The sequence below is a fragment of the Rhinoderma darwinii genome, chromosome 13 (genome assembly GCF_050947455.1).
Source record: "Rhinoderma darwinii isolate aRhiDar2 chromosome 13, aRhiDar2.hap1, whole genome shotgun sequence".
In the NCBI taxonomy this organism is placed as follows: domain Eukaryota; kingdom Metazoa; phylum Chordata; class Amphibia; order Anura; family Rhinodermatidae; genus Rhinoderma; species Rhinoderma darwinii.
The window spans coordinates 37,865,233-37,886,842 of NC_134699.1; positions in this window are offsets into that span (position 1 = coordinate 37,865,233).

Consider the following 21,610-nt stretch of genomic DNA (forward strand, 5'->3'; position numbering starts at 1 on the left):
TTTCTAAGTCTGTGCTGCACAGTTCCAACATCAGTTTCAAAGTGAATCAGAACGGTCTCACCCAACTCAGGATCCTTCTTCACAAACAGCAAAATGTCCAGATGCACCCTCGAGACTTCTTGGCGAAGATCTAGACTGACCAGTAGTGGAATCCCACCAACCAACACGTCACATGTTTTCTCTTGCGCTCTCTCTGGCCTCCTGACCAGAGAACAATCAGGTGCACATCCATCTGCTTGATGGCATCTCCAACAGCACTCCTTCTGCTGAACAACAGCCGCCACATGCTGTCGAGGTTAGTTGCTCCTAGCAACCACATCTGGGCAATTCAGCACACTTGGATTTTTAACAGCTGCCCAACATCGCTTGGGAACACCTTTTCCATTCACATAACAACCCGCTCACAAACATTCCCACCATGAGTCCAGGTGGTTGCCCTTAGCAACGGTACTCACAGTTTGGATTACAGGTATGCATGCGCTTTGCTCTTCTCTGCAACACGTCATGGGTACCCGGCATCAATGCAGCTGGCGTTGAAAAGCATCCACTTGGCTTGGAAGGCTGCGTATTCTTGGACAGCACTTGTGCACTTAAAGCCTCTCCATTTGCTTCCAGCTGTGCCAGGATCCTTTGGTTATCCTCCCTCTGCTTGGCATTTGATTCCTGCAGCTCTGCATCCATCTGCAGCATCTTTTTGAAGAGTTCCTCAATAAGACCCATTGCAACGAAAAACAGTCTCTTTAATTGGGCTTCTGGCCCTTTAAATTTCACTGCACACTTCTTGTGCCATTTTATTGCCCAAAGCAATTCTCCACCATATGTGACATCTTGGGGACCACTTAGCTCACAGGATCACCATCTTCAGGGTGAGATGGTTGGCACACATATAAAGCTCAACTCATTGAATAAAAGTTTAAACCAGCCGCAGCTAGCTTTATTGTCTTCACATATGAAAGATGGTTTTTACACAGCAGCTCAAAACAAACCCTAGGCCATCCAGCCCCTCACTAAGAGACCCTGAGACTTGTACCCAGTACCTCAAAACCTAGGCAGCTTTACCTTACACGTTGGTGACTCTCACAGGCTAGCATGCCTGTCTTCCCCAGACTGAGAGCACCTGATTTATAGAGCCATTTCAGGTGAAGGCTAACTAGGCTCATCAGACAGCCCAAGACATGGACTGTCTGTATGGAGTGGAAGCCGCCCTTTTCCTTCACACTCCAGCAAACCAGGCCCTATTCCGGGCTTTACACCCAAGCAACAGAAAACCCTCCCTGCTGTACATATTCCCTGGTTGCTTAAAACCTGACAGTTTCTGCACTGTCCAGTAGCTGCACTGCTACAATATATATATATATATATATATATATATATATTTATATTATTTTATTTATTTTTTCTATAACATTTAAGTTTATAATGGGTTAATAATGGGAGGAATAATAAAAAAAAAAGAAAAATCAAAAAGAATTATTTCCGGATAAGTGCTGATCATGTCCAGAAACAATTATTTTGTTTTTTTCTTATTATTAGATTTATTCCGGACGGCACCGTGTAATATTTATTACCTTGACTGAGCTGTGGAATTGGATATTTTTTTTAGCTTTAATATTGGGAGCAGGTTGGAACATAATATCTTCTCCTTGCTCTGAAGATGCAACATATCAGTTTTGAAGGCCCTTATAGATTTTGAGTAAGGCTGGGTTCACACGAGCACATTAACGTCCGTAATGGACGGACGTATTTGTGCCGGAAGTCCCGGACCGAACTCAGTGCAGGGAGCCGGGCTCCTAGCATCATAGTTATGTACGACGCTAGAAGTCCCTGCCTCTCCGTGGAACTACTGTCCCGTACTGAAAACATGATTACAGTACGGGACAGTTGTCCGGCAGCGAGGCAGGGACTCCTAGCATCGTACATAACTATGATGCTAGGAACCCGGCTCCCTGCACTGAGTTCGGTCCGGGACTTCCGGCCGAAATACGTCCGTCCATTACGGACGTTAATGTGCTCGTGTGAACCCAGCCTAAAGGCACTCCATATGAGGTACAGCTTAGAGGAGAAGAAACTAATCTTCCTTACTCCATAACTGCCTAAAATAACTCAGCCATTATCTGGCAGTCCGTGTAACAGACCCCCTGCCCTTCCTCCATGTGTGTCTCATGACCCCCTCTTATCTCCTGGACAATTAAAGCAATCTCTATTAACCTGCACCTCCAAAGCTATAAGATGTGACTCCTTATCTATATGAACACTGGAGGGTCTCGGGGGCTTGCAATCTCTCATCCCTCTATTCATCCTCTTTCCTTTTCCTGGTACATATTTCCAATTTAAGTCCCTTTCAAAGCCATTCTTTCCTTAGCCCCTGAGAATCACACAAGGACGACCCTACGCCATACAACAAATGCAGAGACATTGCCTGCGTGGGAGAACCAATTGACTGTGGAGGATGTGCATAATAGGCAGGGATAATCCGGGAATGTATTACACAGATACCCAAGTGAAGATGGGATATTATAGGAATTAGTGGACCTGACACTGAAGTTATTATTCCCTGCCTGTCATATCATCACCTCTGAGTAAGACCAGTCAGTGGATGACACAGAGACTCCGCTGTCATCACCACCACACATCTAAGCTCAGCTTTCAATACTGCTTAGTGCCCTAATGAAGAACATATAGATTTCAGCACTATGGTACTGCATTGGGAAATTCGATTAGAAGCTTGGGGGTCTTAAGCCAGTTCTATATTCCATGAGAACAAAAAATATCTTACATGGTTATAGATAAAAAAATGACTTTTCTTAGTCAGACTGACCTGTACCTATATGTTGTAAACCTTTCTTAATCTGCAACCCCTGGCTGTATTCATGTTAGCTATTCACTCAGAGCATAGCCAAGAACCGCAATGTCCGGGGACTAGCTGGGAAGCATTGAGCTTTTAAATGAAGTTAATTACCGATTCCCTGCTTCCATACAGTTCTTTCTCCTGTTTTTAATCACTAGATTTGGCCGATTTTCACTTTAAGAGAATTATAAAATGCAGACACAGTTCTGAAGTGACCCCAGAGTAAGATTTACTCCGACCGAGATGGTTTGTCATAATGAACCTCCATGTAACCCCTTCACCCTAAAGCTCAATTAATTTAATACTGGAAAAAGTGGCTGAGCAGCTGACCCCATCATTGTGGAGGGGGGTGAGAGAGGGAAAATCGGTTCAGGTGTATGTAGAACGCCAGTGGATGTCATTTCCCTAAATGTACCTGGTTGCTGTGTTTTCTCAAAATAACATCACTAACATATCCTATAATTATAGCAAAATAACAAAAAAAAAAAAAAAAAGCTAATCTACATACCGTATTAAATGGTTCTGCCTTGATGTGATAAAGAGACGAATGCACATTAATGCAAATAAAAAACAAGCTTGCTACATTTGCTGCAACTTTACTGAGATATACATTGTATAGAGTATATCTGCCACTCCTGACCCATCCTGTACCTCGCCCTGCGACTTACCGCACACCGCTTACAAAGCAATTAGTATCAGTTGCTCTTAAGGACCTGACTACAAACATCTGCTTCACAAGTAACAGGATATGCAGACAATACAACATATAACAACTGTAAAATTATATCAGTTGCTCCTTAGCGAAATATAACAAACTGACGTGTTTACAAAGCCTCAGCTTGCAGTCTGATTCTGAGGAGCAACTCAAAGTCCATGTCCATGCAGTTCCATGTTTGAAATTAACATAAAGGTATTGTATTAATAATGAAAAAGCAACAAAAACAAGAAAAGAGCAAGTAAAACCCACAAAAGCCAAACTGTACAGACCCATAAGCTTTTTTTCCTGCCAAATTCTTTATTCCTATGCAGTACCGAATTTAGATTTCAGGAGCTAATAGCACAGATTGACTGTCATGTTAGACTCTGCCCAACAATTAGGCCACAGCTTAAAGGATATGTACACGTTTTGATTTTTTTTTTACATTTTTTGTGTTTTTAAGAATTTTCTTATTGACTTTTATAAAAAAAACAAACAGTTTTACGATACAGCTTTTATGTATCCTTTATACATAGAAGCTATATTGTCCTCTCAGCCGAATCCGTTAGTTAAGCTGAACTGACTGGCTGAGTGCGGGTCTTGCTTGTCTGTCACACGGGATCCAGCTAATATTCAGCTGAACTGACGGATTTCGCTGAGAGAAAACAATACAGCTTCCATTTACGGGATTCATAGAAGCTGCATTATAAAAAGTAAAAAAAAAAATGTAAGAAGTAAATTAGAAAAGTTCTAAACATTACTTTAATGAAAAAAGAAATACATTCAAAGTGTACAAGGACTTTAAGTCAAGTATAACTTTAAATTGTATGTCTATTATTTCAAAATAAAGCAAAACATTGCGGTGCACTACTTGCCACATATACGGGGTCGAGTCACATTTTTATGACGACCAGCGTTAGCACTAGCACCAGAGTAACCAGGGAAGTACATGGAAGTCTTGGTTGTGCTCTTCCAAATACTGTTAGACATTTCTAGCCATGTGACATGACACATTGTCTTGCTGGAAGATTCCATTTGCCACAGGGAAGACAAATGGCATGTATGGGTGGATGTGATCTGCAACGATGGATTCATACCCAAATCGGTTCAGAGTGCCTTCCACGTGGGTGATTTGGCCCAGAGAATGCCATGAAAATATTCCCCAGACCATAACGCTGCCGCCACCACTTTGTGTTCTTCCAGCAATGGTTGCAGGGTGTTTGTTCTCTGATGTTTCTCGCCTGACACGCCAACGTCCATCCGTTCGATGAAGCAGAAAATATGGCTCATCGGAGAAGGCAACCCTTTGCCAATCATCAGTGGTCCAAATCCGATACTGCCGTGCTAATTGAAGCCTTTTTTTCCGATGCACCTTTGTTAGCATAGGAGCAGTGACCAGCCGTCTGCTTCGGAGCCCCATACGCAGTCGGGTTCCCTGAACTGTTGTTTTAGACACAAGTCTGGCAGCCCCTTGGTTGATTTTCACAGTGAGCTGCTCCACTGTAGCGTGTCGTTCAGCCCTCGCACACCTTTGTAGCCGACGTTCACCTCTCACATGAATGGCACGTGGTGCTTCGCAGTTTTCACGTCGGTTATTCCCAATAGTGTCATTTGTCCACTCACGTTACACTTTCACCACAGCAGCACGTGAACAGTTCACAAACTGCGCTGTTTGAGAAATACTGCTACCCTTGGCCCGAAAACCAATAATCAGGGCAACAACGAGTGATATGTGTTCAGACAGCCTATCGCACACCTTATATACCCACCAAACCAGCCCTCGACGCATCACTTCCTTCATGGGCTACGCGCCTCCGACGTCTTAAGTAGGTGGTGGTCATAATAATGTGACTCGACTGTGTATAACCCTCTGTAGCCATCCCTCCCTGGGTGTCCTCATTTCACACTCACAGCACTGTAAGTATCTAATTAAAATGTACATACCCATCATATACATAAACACTATTCAGGGTATTTATATGTTCATTGTCCTGTGTCTATAGGTAAATCCGGCCCTGCGCTGTTTTGCAAAATTTCTGTCTCATAGTTTTCTTCTTCATGAACATTGACTATTTTTGCTAGTATACAGATGTATACTGTACATTATTTAGATTTTGGGAGTGGTTTATGCCATAAAATAATATAATCTCTGAGGTGTCTCATGATCTGTTTTTAGTTGGAGAAAGCTCAGATTCTCTGAATCCACAGATTCTTTCAATCCACCGGCCTTTTCCATCTCAATCTCAGCAGCAAGGATGACATAATACAGACTACACATTGATAGTTTGTGTGTCTACGATATTGTTTCGGCATGGATTTTGTTGAACTGTTCTACACAAGATGTATTTGCCCCCCGCCTCTTTTAATATCATGATTGGATTTTTTTCGCTAGCTTCTTCAATCTTACCTGATATTATATATGGCTTTCTGCACTTTCTCTTTTAATTCTGCCAAATTCTCCTCTACACCCCTCTTTGCCCCAGCCAATTCCCCGCAGGCTACAGCCCCTTCCAAAGAAGGATTAGAAAGTCAGTCCTCTGCATTAGTGCTGCTCTGAAGGATAAACTCGGCTCTTTTCACTGCCGGACAGCTCTTTAATCCCAAAATCACATGTCAGTTTCAATTAAGACTATTATTCTATCGTTCCCCTTGGGCCGATGTTTTACCCAAGTAAATCTTGCCAGAGAATCGTATCAGATAGGGTGTCAGAAAGGAAACTGAATGGTCTACGTAGGGCTGGCTTGGGGGGACTTCAGTGTCCCAGACTGAACTCCATCAATTAAATCGTCTCCTAATATCTAATTAGCAGAATGTTTCAGCTATGATGCTTATAATGGGTAATATTACAACTTGCTGAACATGCAGCATCATAAAGTTTTCTTCTTAAATGGAAGTTTTGATTAGAAGTTTGTTTCTGACTGCTACAGTACTGTAATATTTGTTTCAAACAGACATCAATGTACCGGTCTATCTCGAGTTAAGACAAGCTTAAAGAGGCCCTGTCACCACATTATAAGTGGCCTATCTTGTACATGATGTGATCAGCGCTGTAATGTAGATTATAGCAGTGTTTTATTTAGAAAAACGATCATTTTTGACGGAGTTATGACCTATTTTAGATTTATGCTAATGAGTTTCCTAATGGACAACTGGGCGTGTTTTACTTTTTGGCCAAGTGGGCGTTGTGGAGAGAAGTGTATGAAGCTGACCAATCCGTGACCAATCAGCGTCATACACTTCTCTCCATTCATTTACACAGCACATAGAGATATAGTTATATCGCTATGTGCAGCCACATAAACACACTATAATGTTACTCAAGTGTCCTGACAGTGAATATACATTACCTCCAGCCAGGACATGATCTCTATTCAGAATGCTGATACTTCTGTAGCGTCTGTGTGAGATTTACAGCAAGGCAAGCGTAATCTCGCGAGATTACGATGTAACCTGCCATTTAAAATGAGATTATGCTTGCTTTGCTGTAAATATCACACAGACCGTTACAGAAGTATCAGGATTCTGAATAGTCATCCCGTCCTGGTTGGTGGTGATGTCTATTAACTCTCAAGACACTTGAGTAACGTTAATGTGAGTGTATGTGGCTGCACATAGTGATCTAGTAAGATCACTATGTGCTGAGTAAATGAATGGAGAGAAGTGCGTGACGCTGATTGGTCACTGATTGGTCAGCGTCATACACTTCTCTCCACAACGCCCACTTGGTAAAAAGTAAAAACACCCAGTTGTCCATTAAGAAACTCATTAGCATAAAGCTAAAATAGGTCATAATTCCATCAAAAATGATTGTCTTTCAAAATAAAAAACACTGTTGTAATCTACATTACAGCGCCGATCACATCATGTACAATATAAGCCACTTATAATGGGGTGACAGAGCCTTTTTAATGTTTTTCTTAAAAGGGTTTTCTGAGGACTAGAAATATGTTTTTCCTTGTGTTGCTCCCTGTATGCTGACACATAGTAACGACTGATGACTTGTCAGGTGACCATAGTGGCCAATCGCTCTCTTCAGTAGTCACGTGACTATTTCTAACATCCACAGTTTTATGTGTGCACTGAAAACACACGTTTGTGGACAGGCCTATCACATTCCCTAATCTGACTCCTTTCCTTCCCCTCTTCCCACCAGTTTTCCTCAGAACCTGATCCCTTCATTAAACACTATCCCCATACTCCTTGCACCCTAAGGTTGTCCATACAATTTAGATAGCTGATGGCACTATATAAATCAAGATTTTTATTATTAATATTGATAATATGGAACAGCATTTAGGGAAAAACACAAGGAGTTGTGGAAGACTGGACATGAATCGGTAAATTGCAAAAATCTGGTGTTATCTCACATTGATCTTTGGTCTGCCATTGTATGGTGAAGTAAACACGATCCAAAGTAACCTCTACACTACTGGACCACCCAGTTCTAAACTGGACAATTCCTTTAAGAGTGTACATACCATAAGGGAAGCCCGTGCAGCTTCAATGGGCCCATGAGATGGGAGGCCCCAGGTCTGGATGGCCCTCTATCCCTTTTCTGGAATACATGTGAACCTGCACAGGGCAGTGAGGGGGAAATAGTTGATATTATCCCCTTAGCTCCCACAGAGGTTGGGAAGGAGGACAATCAGGCCATATTATCCTAACATGTTAAGAGGTGATGGCATGGTGCAGCATTAACAGGGGCCCCAACTTCTTGCTATGAGTCACCAACACCAATTTTTGACATGAGTCACGGGGTCCAAGATGGTAGGAAATAGCCTTTAAAAAACTTAAGACACTTAGGTTATCATCACCATCCTCTCCTTTTAAGCCCACCAAATTTTTGCCTAGCCCCTCTAAAGGTGCTTTGCAAAAACCTCAAGACCCCTCATTACTTTTGAGAGTTGGAGGATCTACAGACTGTCTTTTTCCTGTTGTTTTACTTTAGAAAAGAGCAGCATTCATCTTATTAGTGCGGAACGGGCAAACATTTCACAAGCTATTAATTGTGCAGATAAGTAGGATAAGCGTGTTAGTCATGAAATTGGCCGAGTCCCACAGACACAGCCTTGAGCACCTTCTCAGTCCTGTCATAGAAATGGAGGCGTGGAGTTTCCCCTCAAAAGCTGCGTCCGGCATAGGACTGACACAGTAAGAAAAGAGAAAGCAGCCTGTGACATGGAGATTAATATAATGAGATACAGGATTACACAGGGTCTGATGTGGTGCAGCTAGTACACTATGTAGAAAACTGGATATGACTTGTGATCTTCTATTGAGTAACCAGGAATTTACATATTGGACGTATTCCAACCATGTTTATTGCTGCATCATTTGCTGCTATGATACTGCAATACAGCTCAGGTCCAAGCAGTGAACACTATGCAGGAGGTCAGATGTCAAAGGATTTATAAGAGCACAGGACATGACTAATCTTTGTAATGTACTATTTGGTCCAAAATTGTACCCAAGCTCCGATCTTGAGAACTTCTAGTAGGGGAGACCTTTTATTTACTGTACATGCAGAAACATCCTCACGTAAGGAGGACTCCCCAATCCCTTTAAAATTCTCTAATCCATGTGGACACTGGTGGCTATCATGTTCAGGAGGAGGGGTAGGTAGCGTAGGTGTCCGCCTAGGCCGGCATTGCACAATTGCCTTTATTTTTTGGTCTACAGCCAAATGGTCACTGTCTGAGCGACTTATAATACTGTATGCCAAACTTTTACATACATATATGACGGTTACATGCTTAAACATAACATGCGGGTTCTGCAGAGCCAAACAAACATGTTACTAGGTCAAGCGTGGCTGATAGCTGTGGGCTGAACCTTTGTTTAATCGACAACTATCGTGCTAAACATTAGGGATCGAAGGTGGGGGGGGGGGGGGAGTGCATTAAGAAAACCCTACCATGAGCTTGTCCTACCCCTGGTGTCCATCTTCAATATTTCTTACGCAGAGGTATGAGAATAATTGCAACAGAGCTCTGTTATACAGCTCCATGCAGCTGTTCTTTTTGTCGATTATACAGTACATGGGAGATATGAGCTAGGTTTAGTATTATCAGCATAAATCCAATTTTATTTACTTCTAAATATCTGATAATCTGGAATATTAAATAATATAGTATCTACCAATCCCTCCTGATTAAAGGAATTTTACTATATCAGCTCGAAAAACGTGAAGCAGTAATGTCATCTATAGACACCATTCACAGTTTCGGCAGTACTGTTCCTAAATCGAAAGTAGACATAGTGTTTAGTAATGTTGGGATTAACAGTTGCGTTTCCCTGACTGCTCTGAATGTGGTTAATTTTACTGTAAAATGAGTGTACTTGAGTGACACGAAACTGATATCCAGTATTGTGTATAATTACAAACCTAGAATATCCTACAACTTATTATGGTGATAGTTACTAGAAAGCAAGACTGCGTAAAAATCTTAAGGCACGTTCACATTTACCAGCAGCATCATGGTAATTTTTTTCATTTTTTGCATTGACTGATCACAACAGGCTTCTTCAGCTTTTTTTTTTCAGAAACCGTCAATTCTCATGAGTTGTCAGCCATTTCAATCATCAGGGTTTTTTTTTTTTTTTATCAGACACTGTGTATGCGCAAATATGCATGTGCTATGTACAAGCAACTGGGACAAACGCTAGACCTTGCTGCCACCACTTAATCATCGGAGAGCCAGAAGAGCCAAGTGGTTGAAGGGGGCATTGTGACTGGCACTGATATTAGCTGCACCTTGGCTGTCACTTTCATGGGGGGCACTGTGGATGGCACGCAATGTTTTTATGACTGGCATCAAAACCGATATCTCTTGTGATAATCTTTCTTTATATTATATATATATATAAATGAATTTCTGTTGTCTGTTCTTCATGCACGTCCGAAATGACTGGACCGATCTGCACCAAATTTGGCACATGAATAAATCAGGTACTTTCGCAGGTTTTACGTTGGGTTTCAGCTCTCTAGGGCCTACCGATCGTGTCCTATTTACTGTTTTCTGAATAATAAAATAAATAAAGAATAAATAAATAATCTTTTAGAATAAAAATGTATGTATTTTGTAGTAAAAGGTTTACTGGTTTATTGGATATGTCGGTTTCATATCAGTAGAATACAACGTTTTTAACCACACACACAAACAAACAACAAACAAATAGACCCGTGCAAAGCCGGGGAACTCTGCTAGTACTTTGTGATGGACACTGGGCTTGATATTTACCATGGCCATTGTGTCTCAACTGGACAACGCCCTTTCAGGATGCAAACACGTAGGAAAGATCTGTGTGGCCACAAATATACTATTACAGGGCATCCATTCAAATTAATAGATGACCATGTAATATATGGCCGTGTCAAACACTCTTGAGTGAGAGCCACTCTTTATAGTGACTCTGCTTTGGGTAAAAGAATAGGGTGCTGAGCAGGAGGACCCCCTATATGACACCCACATAATAGAGTTTATGGACAGAGGCTACCTTAATAGGACAATCTTATTAATATGGACATTGTGCCTGGGGGCATGAGGTAAAATTTCCGATTCCCCCTCGGATATCTCGGCTTGAGGACGAAATTGCAATGTAAATTAGAAACTTTCAGTACTTTCTGCTGGGGCAAATGTCCCCAATTTCTCAGTTTAGGAGAATTTTTTTTAGGTGTACAACATACAGTAGCGAACTTCATCAATAACATACGTGACTTTTACTTTTAAATGGAAAAAGGTGATAAAGTACAGTGATATAAGTTTGTTTCTGTGCGGTTTGGGTATTGCAGTTGTAATATGGACCCTAAAATGCAGACATATTACAACCATCTGTAATGAGCCTAAGTGGTAACTTGCTAAAAGAAAATGTTTAAATAACAGAGCTTGGTCACGGATTTTCTTACTTTGGATATAAAGGTCTAAAATCTAGGGGTTTATTGGACAAGGTGAATTTTTGCATCCCGAGACATTCTATTTTACGTGAGTGCTGCTAGCGACCAACTTTTTATCCAGTGACAGATCAAGTCAGCCTTAAATGACTCTATCCGCAGTTTCTCTGGATAGAATCAATTATGTAACCTGTGTCTATGACTAGTGCTGTTGGGTTCTGTTCTCGTTCTTGTGTATTTCTGTCACATAGATACCAAAATTCTTGTACCCTTTTACACCCTCACTTGTATTTCTCTTCCCATTTTCTGTTCTCCAGTCCTAAACCTCAGGATATTTCGCAAGAGTCTGATGCGTCAGATTGTACAGAAGCCGGGGGAGGGTATGGGTGCCAGTGTTGCACAAAGCGAGAAGCCTTGTACTTCTCTCCATTTATTATGTTAACTGCTTTGTGGTCGGGTGCAGTAACAATCCATTAGCACATACAGTGTGCCTTATACATGAACAATATGTGGCTGAATAAATCAGATGCTCAAGTTAACGGATATAGTCGCTTCCTCGCTGCGATTAATCAGGAAGTAATTTTATTGTCATCATTTTATAATATACAGTATGTGTGGAGGACATAATATTACGCCGGGTGTTTATAACAACCTGGTGATCATAGGCCAGAAAATAAGATACATGAATATATTATTTTCCCATCACTGCCTAATGCATTAGTACAATATAAATAAAGGCTACTATACTAACTGTAATTTATATCTCCGCACGGCACCACATTGTGAATATGAATCTTTGTTACATAGATAAATGAACCGAAATAATCAATATATCAATAATAGTGGAAGCAAATGCACACAGAAAAAAAGCAAAGACATATATAAGATTGGTGACCAAGGCGTAAGTTTAAGTTCCTGGGCCCCAAATTTGTGACATAAGCCCCTTTTAATACTAATGTCTTCTTATGTGACAGAGGGAGTTTGGGTGCTCTCAGCTACCTATATAGGGGCATATATATGATACATAGAAAAATGAATGTGAACAATCCCTTTAACTAGTGGGCTTGGCCATTTCTGCCACACTCCGGTACATAAAATTAAGAATGCGCATCTATAGACAAAAATTAGCAGTAGAATAGGCCGGCTTGAAGGGGGGCTTTCAATATGGCAACCAGGATTGCTTTATTCATTGGACAAACAGTGCGGGTGCACAGTGAAAGTATTTCCAGTCCTGGGCGTCTCAATCACAGTTACAATCCTTCCCAGACTCTTCATTCTATCGCAGGCACTCTAGTGCGCATCTAGGGCTGAGCCACTGTATGGGGGCATTTTAGACTGAGGCATTGTATAGGGGCATATGGAGCTGGCACGGACTGTTAAGCATTGCTTACTATCTTAGGTGTTTCTGTACGCACCACATGCACGATGCTCTCTTAAAACCTTTGCAGTGGGCCCAGCAATGTGTGAAAATGACCGTGGTGGCATTGTAGTGTCATTATTGTGAAGTAGAAAGTACCAAGAGCAGAAAAATCCCAGCTGTACCGCAGCGGCTCACAGAACGGCACCGCAGAGGGTTGAAGTGTATATAACATAAAAATTGTCCGTACTCAGTGGTAACAGCAGTTCCAAGCTGTCTATGGCTGGATACATTTTTTACGTTTTTTGACCCCTAAAAACTACATTGAACTGGCTGAAAATGTAAAAAAAATTAAAATATTGCTTCTCAAAATTGGCGCCATTTTCATGCAGCTTGTCACTGTGGTCACCTACCGCTTGAACTATGGATGACGCGCATCAGCTGTGGTCAGCAATTGGCTGCTACGATCAGAGGACACATCAACGTACTGTGATGAAAATAGGAAGTGACAGGGGACAGCAGTGGGGACCCCAGTGATCAACGGGATGGAACCAAAAATAGGGCGTCCATTTAAACTTTCTTATTTTTCCTTTGTATTAGGTTTTTAATCATTTCTAATAATTCCTGCATACTGTACTTCTAAGAAAGGGCAAAACAGGACCAATAACAATTGTTTTTGTTCAGCTTTATGTATGGCCCATAAACATTTATATGAACGCTGGGGTCTCATATGATAATCTTTCAGTAAAACTTTTCATTACAGTTCCAGCTCCAGCGCTCTCCTTCCATCAAACGAGGAAATGGTTAAATCTTATGAGTGCAGTTCCCTTTAGAAAGTCTATAACTCTCTGCTTTCATGTCACCGGCATCTTTCCAAACCAGCAGATAAAATAATCACTGCCGTTACAAGCCTCCCTGGTGCCACTGCATGTTGCAGGACCCTTATTAAGTTGGAATTACCAGACGTCGTCATGGCTACCAACTCTTAATTAATAAATACGTCTCCTCGGGAAAATGGCTTACAGAGGGTGGGCGTAGGTCATGGGGAGCCAAGGTGCAGAGACCGGTGTGTATGCCATGCACTAAACCTCTACATAACACACTCCCCCGCGTCTCTCTGTCTTGTGGTTACCCCAAAATAAGGAGGCATGAAAGGAATCTGGAGGCCCCATCCATCTAAGCACCAGGGTCTGCAGGAATTAACTTAGAAAAGTTGATAGTAAATGAGGAGAAGGGATTATATATCCAAATACTGAATAGGCTTCTATGTAGCTAAATCATGGGTGTTAGGTGACTTCTTGTATCCTTATATTTTACTATAGGTTTTTACTTGCATTTATACATATTTCTCCGTTAATTAAAGAAGAAAAGTTACCTGAAAATATAGGTCCTATTATGTCAAGAAGTAAAAGCTATCTTACAGAAGGTCTCTTGACTATTGCTTGACTCCCATATCACTACATGGTATACTAGGCAGATTCCTAGTTAGGTCTCTAAGAAAGCTAGGTGACAATCCTAGTAGAAGTGACAATTCTATTGGTTGTCACTCAACCGTCACAGTTTGAGGTAAAATACAATAAGGCTTCCTGCACCTGGTTGTATTATGGACCTGTACTGGATCAGTAATGCAGCACCCATAGAAATTGATGGGTCTATACCCGACCTTTAAATTCATACAATTTCATGGAGGTATTTTCTCATGGAATCTATGAGAAAGAACAATTTCGGCATATTCCAAGCAATACTTCTAGATAAGAATATGGTGGCACACAGAGTGCCTACAGGGAACATAGGGACTCTGCGTGCCACTGAATAGTATAATTGCTAAACAATATAAAAGAAGTAAAGTGATTACTTCAACCTTCTATATTAGAATGTTTATAATGGAAAACATGACTGACGGATCTGTCCTTTGATGGATACAAACGGTCACTGACAGACCCCATGTTTTAATCATTGCTTCTAGCGGAGGATAGGATGCCGTACAGAGGCACCATACAGCGGAACACAGGGTGCCTACAGCTCCCTAATAAGGAAATACAGACACTGTGTGTGCCCCTATATAGTATTAGGGTAAGTTCACATGCAGAATAAAAAACGGCTTTAGGCCTCATTTACACGAGCGTGTGCATTTTGCGCGCGCAAAAAACGCAGCGTTTTGCGTGCGCAAAAGGCACTTGACAGCTCCGTGTGTCATCCGTGTCATAGAGATGAGGCTAGTCGACGTCAGTCACTGTCCATGGTGCTGAAAGAGTTAACTGATCGGCAGTAACTCTTTCAGCACCCTCGACAGTGCATTCCGATCACCATATCGAGTAACCTGTTTAAAAAAAAAGAGGTTCCTACTTACCGAGAACTTCCCGGCCGTTGCCTTGGTGACGCGTCCTTGGTGACGCGTCCTTGGTGACATCTGGCCCCACCTCCCTGGATGACGCGGCAGTCCATGTGACCGCTGCAGCCTGTGCTTGGCTTGTGATTGGCTGCAGCTGTCACTTGGACTGAATTGTCATCCCGGGAGGTCAGACTGGAGGAAGAATCCGGGAGTTATCGGTAAGTCAGAACTTTTTTTTTTTTACACGTTCACGTATATTGGAATCGGAAGTCACTGTCCAGGGTGCTGAACCAGTTTAACTCTTTCAGCACCCTGCACAGTGACTGTCTCCTGCCGGGTTCGGACAAAACGAGTTCGGCCGAACCCGGTAAAGTTCGGTTCGCTCATGTCATGTTCGGATGTTTGTAAACAGAAAAGCACGTGGTGCTTTTCTGTTTACATTCAGTTTGACAGCTCTTGCGCGAATCACGCAGTTCGCACGGAAGTGCTTCCGTGCGAACTTCGTGGTTTTCACGCACCCATTGACTTCAATGGGTGCGTGATGCGTGAAAAACGCACGATTATAGAACATGTAGTGAGTTTTACGCAACGCACTCGCGCTGCGCAAAATTCACGCATCGTCTGCACTGCCCCATAGAGTAATATAGGTGCGTACGACACGCGTGAAAAGCACGCGCGTCGCACGCGCGTATATTACGCTCGTGTAAATGAGGCCTTAATGGGCAGATGTTTGTAGGCGTTTAGCTACCGGTTTTTCAGGTGTATTTCGAGGCGTTTACGTCCCAAAATACGCCTGAAAACACCGCGTGTGAACACACCCTCACTGCTAAACACTATTAAATAAGTAAAGCGATTGCCTCAACTTCCTATACTATGCTTCTCTTTATAATGGAAGCCATGATGGATCTAAACGGTCACTAGTGGAACCTATTAAATTTCATGGGATCAGTCAAAGTTATAGTATTTTTTATAGCAAGAAAAGTGCTATGCGCTATTCTTGCCGTCAAAAATACTGGAAAGCTTTCCAATAAAGCCGAACGAAGGTTCACCACACAAGTGTAAGCTTTACCGTACATTGTATAAAATCTGAACTTTTAGTGACTGTCATGATAATATTGTTAAGTGTGCCTGATTTTTAGGTTATGGTTTATATTCATTTTGGATGGGGTTTCCACTGTTCAGTTCTGCAGTGGTTAATAGAGGCAAATATAATACAATTGGGGCAAGGGCAAATAATCTATACATTGAATTAGACTAAACATTACATTAGACTGCTTAGATACAAGGAGCAGAGTCAGCCATCTTGTGAGCCGACTTAATAATTCATTGGACAGAAGCTTACCAGTTTCCTGAGAAGCAATATCTCATGAATATAAGTCAGTCAGTGCCTCGGCGCTGTCACAGGCTTCAAGCAAATTTATAGGATGCACACGACTTCTGTTCAATAGGTGTCTCTAATACGTGTAATAAAAGTCTACCTTAAAGGGCAACTCCGGCCACAAAACATACCAACCGTTATTGAATCAAAAATACTGATTTTATTTTTAATTCATAATTTGACACAAATTATCTTTGTATAAATGCATAGAGAGGTGGGGGAAGGGACGTGACAATGACTGACCACATTTCTATTTATTGCTGGAAGATAATTTTACAAATGAAAATTTTTGCTTGTGTCAGGAAAAATGTCAGCAGGCCTTGAACATATGGCGTTCTTTCTAATGTAATGACTCCATTCTGCCCCCGTCCAGGTTAGTGTAGAAAGACTGTGTTGAACCTACTGTCCTTCTACACCAGTCTGACACAGTAGGTTAGAGTTACAATACACAATGCTAGTAAATCTCGTAGTCTTCTTCAAAATTGCAGTCGGAAACTATTCCAAAATGTAGGACCCTTGCTAGATATGGGAACGATTGGAAAGAGAACTGGAGAACCTAGTGGAAACGTGGGAAAATCCTATTATTTGGCAATCCTGGGACGACTGTGATGCCGGATTAGTAGAATTTCTAGTGTATACATTGTTTTCATTATTCAATTAAGATTTAGGAAAAAGAAGGTCCAGTGGGAATAATAGGAACATGTATCCAGAAAATTCCTTGTGGACCTGATTTAGATCAGCTAAAAACCACAGACTATAAAATATCTTACGGTGTGTAAACAGTCATAGCTTTTAAATCGATGTTGTAAGTAACTTTGGGGTCTGTGCGGGAACATTTTGTCCTGTGTGAAAAATACGGTAATAATATCTTGATGTATCCTAAAACGTCTTGTTGAACAATTAGGTGGATAGGGGTATTCTGAAGCCAAGAAAAAAATAAATAAATCAGTGACGTCATCAGCACCCTACTCCATAAACAGTTTTCACCTTTTCAAACCTTTCACGTTAGGTAAGGGTTCGTTCACATCTGCGTCAGAGCACCATTCAGGGGTTCCGTCTGAGCTTTCAGTCAGGGGAACCCATGAATGGAACCCTGGCTGAAACAAACAGAAACCATAGATTTCCATTGGCATCACCATTTATTTCAATGGTGACGGATCCGGTGCAAATGGTTTCCGTTTGTCTCCTTTGTGCAAAGGGTTCTGTCGTTTTGATGGAAGCAATACTGTAGTGGACTGACGCAGATGTGAACAAAGCCTAAGTAGCACGCCATGTCTTGCTGTTATTAGCACTGGTTTTGTTGTACTTCAAGTCATGGGAGGACCACTTCTTCACATTTATTGTTTCATAATAGTAAATATTACCATGATAGCATCCTACATACACTATATGGGAAAGCGAGATTAGAGAAGAGCATATATACTTCCTGTCCAGTAGATGAGGAGTTAAATTAGACTAAACCAAGCTTATACTAGAGCATAGAGAATTTAAAGATGAGGGCATTCCTGTTAAACATAGTTATTGAGAACATATATTTACAATCTACGATCTCCAAGACTTTCTTCAGGTACTACCTTACAATATTCTGGCACCCCATCAATAAGAATGCGGGCCAAAAAGAAACAAAATGGCACTACTCAAGGTTTCCGTTATCATATTAAAGTAAACTAAAGGTCCCCAAACTTCTATATCTCGTGTGCCACATTGAACTCCGAGAGATGGTTGGGAGTCACTCCATTATATGTTATATTAAAATATGCTCCCAAGATTTATTTAATCCTCTGCAGGTAGTTAATATTTTTCACTAAGCGAGTTTTGCAGGGTTTAATGATAACTGTCAAACTTCTTTGTTCTTGTTATTTATAGAACGTCAACATATTCTGCAGTGCTGTACAGAGATTGCCATCACTCACCTCGACACAGTTTAATGTGAAAATGATATGGTAAACTTCAGGACACGATCAGAAAAGCATGGAAAGTGAAATAACCATAGGAGCTCAGAGCGATAAGGAGAAGACCAACCAGGGGTGGCTGGATAGACCTAGGGCACTTGCCCTGCTTGATAACCTTGAAGGCGCAAATGTCTTACAGGAAGAAAGGTGTGTGTAGAAAAAGCCTTAATGGGGTTGTCCAGCTTAGAAAACCCATTTTTATATACCCTATTAGGGAATTCTGAGTTAAAGGAGGGGGGTCCTCTGTTCAAGATCCTCATCTCTTGGTCACAGTGGAAAGAGGTTACAAGGAAAGTCTCTCGCTCTGGAGGACCTGTTCTGTCCTGCATTACACAGACAATTCATAGGATATGAACGGTCACTGTGTAATGCTTAATTTAACCTATAGTGGTGCTGCAGGGACATTAGGGGAGGACCACTGCTATACTTGTTCTCTTTCTGTATTACATAGAGTAAAACTTTATTTTCAGATGTTCATTATCACTGCTGGAAGGATGATGGGTTGGAGAAAAATAAATGAGCATGGACCACATATAGCGGACGGTATGTCCATATACTGTATTCACATACTTCAGAAACATCTCTACAGAAACAGAGCTTAAAATTTAAAAATAGAACTTAAAAACAAAAATGTATTCTTTATTGAATCATTAAAATGATAACATTAGTTCAAAAGATTCCTTACCCCAATAACGTTTAAGGTGGCCATACGCTTTAGATACACTACTTTGACTGACAGCTATTGCTTCAGACTCCCCCATACACATGCATGTTCAGCTCGGCCAAGCGTGCATTTGTTTTCAATGGGGAGAGTAGAATAAGCCAAAAACTACATGTGTGATTCCAGCCTTAGAATCACACATAGTTTTTGGCTTATTCCACTCTCCCCATTGAAAACACATGTGGCCTGCTTGCCCTATACATAAGTCAATTTGCCAACAATGCGAGTAGCATTTCAGGATGACCCCTGTTAAAAATGGTTCAGATAGAAGAAAAGTTTAAAGGGGTTATCCAGTCCCTACAAATTAAATCCCATTCACTTCAACGGGAGAAAGGCTGTAGTACTGTGAACCGCCGCTACAAGTGTGTCAGCGATTCACAGTACGAGCAGATAAGGAATGAAGCGGATGTAACGCTCATATGATAGATGCGGCCCCTTCAAAACAGCCTATTGGTGGGGGTCCAGGGATATTGATGGCCTATTCTGAGGATAGGCAATCCATTTTTAGGGACTGGACAACCCCTTTAAAGCAAGTCCCCAATCTGTTATGGTTACATAGTTACATAGTTAGTACGGTTGAAAAAAGACACATGTCCATCAAGTTCAACCAAGGGATGGGAAAAGAGAAGGGAAAAATTTCTACACATAGGAGCTAATGTTTTTTCGTTCTAGGAGATTATCTAACCCTTTTTTAAAGCCATCTCCTTGTCCTGCGGTGACTATTCCATAGATTCACCGTTCTCACAGTAAAGAAGGCTTGTCGCCTCTGCAGGTTGAACCTTTTTTTTCTCCAGATGGAGGGAGTGCCCCCTTGTTTTTTTAGGGGGTTTTACATGAAACAGGATTAATGGGACAAAGTTTGTGACTTCCAGAACTGATTGTTTTAGCCACATGCATATAATGTAACAATAGTCTTTTCTGGTCATATTGATTTGCTCTTAGAGGAAGATTTTGTCCGGACCTCACTGTCCTGGAAGCCTTTTATTTAACACTCTTAACAGCTGGAGAAGTTTGTGTGATGTGCACTGAAAGTTTTTTTTTTATACAGGTGTCAGGACCTGTAGTTGACTGCGCTATTGATTCCGTCAAAACTATGGAACCCTTACACAACGGTGACAAACGGAAACCACTTGCAGTGGATCCATCACCATTGGAATCAATGGTGATGCAAACGGAAACCTACGGTTTCCGTTTGTTTCAGTTTGGATTCCATTCATGGGTTCCCCTGACGGAAAGGTCTGACGGAACCCATGAACGGAGTCCCGACGCAAATGTGAACGAAGCCGTAGCTAAACCTCTATTTATTGTATCAGAATGATCTTTTCTTAGAAACGATGCATCGTATTGTTCCTCTGTTATTCCTCTTGGAAATGTATAAATTAATTGGCAACTGAGTGTTACCATTCTCCTTGTCAAAGGGCTGTTTTTCTACACAGTGTCAGTACTCATTGAACAGATAATAGGGTGTGTTTCCACACAGTCTAACAATGGGAATGGTAACGCCTAGTTGCCAATGTATTTATACATTTCCTAGAGTAGTAACAGAGGAACGGCACAATGCAAAGTTCTAAGAAAAGATACTCCAAAACTGTTTTATGAGAATATAAGTGTTCAGCAAAACAGACATGTCAGGAGAGCTGGCAGGTCCTTTACAAGTATAAAATATACAAGAAAAATTTGTCCACTCACTCCATGATTATTTGGTGCACGGGCAAGAGAGCTACGTCAGGAGAAGGTAGAAATCCAAGGAAAACGTTAGAGGTCCAGCACACGATATAATGTGAAAAAATACAAAACTGTTTATTTAAGTCAAAATTAACACAAGAAATTAAAAAATCCCGGGCGAGAACGCCTACGCGTTTCGAACTTTTTCAGTTCTTAATCATAGCTATTTTTGTATTTTTTCACATTATATTGTGTGCTGAACCTTTAACTTTTTTCCTCTACAAGTATACTTTGTCTAAATACTCCCTATTCCTAGCCATTAGATATGTGCAAATGTTCAAAAACTTTCTTCTGTACTGATTCTGCAGGAGACGAATTTAGTGAACCTCGACAGTTGATTCTGTCATCTATACTGGTTAATTAAAGAATGGGAGGCAAGAGTTAATGTTCTGCTTTCTGTCAAACAGCAGCAGTCCTTGCACAATGCCAGCAGCGGGTGACTGAGGGGGAGGGGGGGGGTGCCTGTCCTGGCGTGCTCATACCTACTTGCCCGACTGCTAGGTGCACAGATCTGTCAGACACTGCTCATGTCTAAGTCTAGTTGGGCATAGCACCCAAACACTAATTATGCAAGATACATTTACTGAATTATTACTTAACACTCAAGCTGTGAGCATTAATTTTACCAAATATATCTGTAAATTACACACCGTATAGCACTTTATATCATACATAAACATTATACTGTAAACGCATGCAAGGAGCTCAT